Raw genomic sequence first — 4574 nt, forward strand, 5'->3', positions numbered from 1 at the left:
CTCTCAATTTTAAATACACTTAGTAATTGAGGGCTAGCAGGAGGGACTATGCGCTTACCTGCTGCTCCTTGGCAGGTAGCTCCATGCCCTCCTGGGTTTTAATTGCACCTTAGAACACATATGCATCAACACTACAATGAGCGGGTGGAGGGAGGTTTGGAGTCTTCTCCCACCCCCATTCTCTGCGGCCTGCTGGAGCGGGAGGGCTAGTAGGAGGAGTTGGCCGTCCGACTGCGGTCTGGGGTGTGGGGCCTCCCTGCTGCTGCGGAGTCGGGGTGGTCTGCCTCTCCCCACCGCAGGGAAAAGGGTAACACCACCTGGGTCTGGGTGCAATTCCCCCCTCCAGGGGCAAGGGTACCTAGACCCGGTTTGTAGAGTACGCTTGGGGAGTGTGATTGTGTGTACAGCGTCTCTTTATGTCTGTCTCCACGTTGGTTGAGTGTGGAGTGAGTGCATATGAGAGCATGAGGGTGGGAATGGATGTTTGTGTCTGTGTGTGCCCGTATGTCTGTGTCTATATGTCAGGTTGGGTATCAGACGCCACCTCTCTGGGGACACCTCAGGTCACGGGCGCGTCACTGCAACTCCCCCTGACTTCTGCTCCGCGGCTGCTGAATGAGCCCTCATCTGGGACTCTCCTCAGCTCTTACTGGAACAGTGGCGCGGCTGCCCCTCTGTTGGTCTTCCATGGTCTCTTGTGTTCTGGGGGCCTCTGGATGTCTGGAGTTTTGATCTCCTCCATACCCACTTCACACCCTGGAGGACGGGGCTGTGGCCCCCCCACACTCCCTAGCAGATCATTACATGGAGAAACCTTTGGAATGCAAGCATGCTGATCCACACAGGTATGCACACATGGGTATTCACAGACGCGGACTAAAGCTTTCTTGGCTGCTGCCTCAAAGCACACTGTGCGCTGTCTATCTTGCGTGCTGCACAATATCGTTTATTATTTAGTAAATATTGATATCTATGACTAGCTAGTTTATTGTGATGGTGCTTTGTTTTCTCTATTATTATGTTGCTCTTTGTTGTTTGCTGTCTCCTCTGTTTGTTTTTTTTGTTTGTTTGTTTTTTTTCTCCATACAGGTGACCCAGGAGTTCTTTTTTTTTCTCTCTCTCTTCCCCCCCCTTCTCACCGTCTCTTCTCCCCTTTGGTTTTCTTTCTTTCTCTCCCCCTCTTTCTCTCATTCATTCCCCCTGTCCTATTTATTAAAAAAAAAAAAAAAAAAATGACAAAGGATGAACTGAAGCTCTGCCATCACGTAATGTCGCATACTGCTGTTTCTGATGTCATTTAAAAAAAAAAAAAAAAAAAAAAAAAGTTAAGGCCTGATCCTTCTGAAATTCATAGCCAGTGCTCTGACACAGTGTCATCAATCTTTGAATGCTGAAAAAGCACAGTGTATCCAGAAAAACACATTATATTATATCAATTATTATAAAATTTGTGTGCGCCTAACTTTTGTGCTGGTACGCCTAACTTTTTAAAGTTAGGCGTACTGGTACGCCCATGGCAAAAAGTTAGTCTAGAGCCCTGACTCTGCTTCTAAATTGATTTACCAGCTGTTAGAGCATGAGGGAGAAGCGTCTCTTTACACTGTGGAAGCCAACCTACAACACCTTATTTCCAGTTACCCCTGGTTATTGGACTCACTGCATCCGCTCGTACAGAATTTTGTTCTTCACGAGCTTCACCTACACCCCCCTGCCGCTACCGCTCGCCTGCTCATGCAGTGATATCATCAGTGACAAGTCAGGTGATAGAGGCTAATGCAAAATGGTGTTTCAGTGAGGCAGAATTTATTATGACAATACATTTTTTTTAAATACTCAGTATGAATTAAACAGGTTAAAGGTCAATGCTCTGTTGTAATATAAAGACAAAATGATTGACAGCAGCCCAGCAATATCAGTAAAACGCAAATTAGCCACATGGTGCAATGTAAGGAGCTCTGTGATTGGTTAGGAAAGGACAGACTGGCCACCTCGATTTTTCTTCACTGCACATTGATCCATAGCTTTGCTCTGTAAAGGCTAACAAAGTGCTTTTGCTTTACAAAGACATTCAGCGTCGGTATTCACTCTTTTAAAGTGTCACTGAACACTGGAGTGAAATGGAGCCCTGATCCTCAGAGTTTTATTGCTGCTAACATTTCTTATAGATAGCACAGATAGTGCCCCACTGCAGTAATCACTCATGTCTAGATATTCCTGTTAAAAGGGAGTTTTTCCTCCCCACTGTAACATGGCAAACATAGCAAACGGATAATCCAGCTGAAGCTTCAGACAGCCGTCAGACAGTGAAACACTGCCATCTGCTGGACTCGAATAACAAAGACGCTGCTTTGACGGGTGAGGGAGTTTCAACAAGTCTGCAACGACTCAAACATCAAACTACAGAACTATTCTAGCGGACATGGTGCTTTAATGGCTTCCTTAACGCAGGTCAGAAAGGATAATAGAAACTCAATAAATTATGAAATACAAAACTTACTGGTTCACTGCACACACAAAACGTCTCTTATTAGCACAACACTGCTCAGGGCTCAGAGTATATTCCTTATAACCTATTAAACCTTAGCATGTTATTTTGAAGTGTTACAGGTGAAACAGCCAACCAGTGAAGTTAACTGTAATTTCAACATTGAGCTACAAAAACGTTTTTTTTAAATTCTTTTTTTTAAATTTCTTTTTACAGTTTTGCAATTTTACACAAGTTTTATCATCAGTGTCACAATGACTGCTGCTAAAATTGAGTATGAGCTTTTTGTTGGTCTGATTAAAAGGTTAAATGTAAAAGCATAATTTAAACATGTGATGTGAGGTCATTAATTACAGTGCAGGTGTCCTGCTTTAGGATCATAAATTAATACTTCCAAAACAGTAAAGTTGTAGAGAATCTATGTTCATTATCGTTGCTAATCATGGAAAGACAAAGACGTCAGACTCTGCTGAAAAATTTTACACCCTCCTACTCTCTGCACACAGCGCTCTGAGGGACCTTCCAGGATCGGGGATTTTATTTATTTTGTTCTTTTTTTGGTCTTACTGGTTAGTAGGTGGTGATTTTGTACCTGGTGATCTCACATTTGGAACATAAATTGCTTTGGAGCAGATTAGGTTCAAAGGATAACTTGGCTCTTGAAGTTAGCCGGATAAGACAGCGTTCTGCTTCACAGTTGAGGCCTCAGAGAGTTGTTGCTAACCAAAGTCTATCTTGTACGGCCATGCAGCATCTTATGACATTTTGTAACCTGAGCAGTGAAATGATTGCTGTTTTAGTGCACATACACTGTGTGGGGATCAGTATCAGGACAATAAAGTTATGGTGCAAAAAGCTGCATCTGGTCAGAAGGAAAAGCACGCACACTTGGAAGACTTGACCATTTGCACAAAATGAATGGCTGACACTGGACAGATGAGAGAATGTGGATGGTCACACCCTCGTGCATTAAAGAGGGCTTTCAGTTCATTGAAAACACAAAACCAAACACACAAAAGACACAATGAGACAGCTGATCAGTTTGCTTCACTAAATCATCGACACAAGCCGTGTTGTAGAGGGTACTGTAGCCGTGGCAGGTTATCATCTTAATGTGGCCCTGACACTCTATCGTACGCCACAAAGCTGTGAATAAATGAAAAGCAAAGAGGCATCATCACTAACATAATAACTGTAGAAGTTATCCCGCTGCATTACATTTATCAGGATATCGTAATAAATGTTCATCATATGTTGCTTTGACCCATCATTGTTGTCATTAATATCGGTACGTGACACTGGACACTTCCTGTCATTCATATGTCATGACTTTGTGATCAGTGTAGCAGCTTGAAAATAACTGCTTGGTTAACAGCAGGTGTACAGGCAGGTGCTCTGATCAAATAACATGTTTGGCTAAAGAAACAGAAAATAAAAATATGTAAATAGGAACACCCACATCTCTACTTCTTCTTCTATTTTCCATTTCACACTTACAAAAAAGTTCTCCTGCGTAGGTGTTGAGACAAATATATGTCAATTTAATACTTCAGACAGGCCCCAGAGCAGGTCTGAACAATTAGTCGACTTAAAATCAAAACTGCAATTTGAAACCATGCAATTAGCAATTTTGCAAAGAAAACTTGGCTAGGCTAAGCTAAGCTAACTGTTAGACAAAGTAGAGGAGTTGGAAGAGTAAAGGATTCTGGTTAACTCCAGTTCAACTTAACATTAAATTAAACTGACAAATATCATGTTTATATTCATATCTTAGTCTTTTGATGAGCTCTATCTTATAAATCTATTAGACTCAGACGAGGTCGGCACAGGGACAGGCCTCGGGGGTCCAGGCCCACCCGGTGAAGTCCTTCCTCCCCAACATCTTCTGATGTACTTCATTTATACATTTTGGTAATGAAGTACTTAAACTACCACCTCACTGATTAGTTATTGCAGTGTGAGCTCAGTTCAATTAATCAGGTCACAGTAGTTTAGCACTTCTACAGCAATCATGCAACCAGCATGACTGAGGAGGACACTGGGTGGACGGGCTTTGCAGGTCAGACTTTGAAACTATCTTTTATTGTCA

Source organism: Aulonocara sp. 'chitande type north' Nkhata Bay, linkage group LG3, assembly GCF_057382095.1.
Source record: "Aulonocara sp. 'chitande type north' Nkhata Bay isolate Kocher_YH1m ecotype deep benthic linkage group LG3, A_spYH_male_GT1.1, whole genome shotgun sequence".
Taxonomy (NCBI): Eukaryota; Metazoa; Chordata; class Actinopteri; order Cichliformes; family Cichlidae; genus Aulonocara; species Aulonocara sp. 'chitande type north' Nkhata Bay.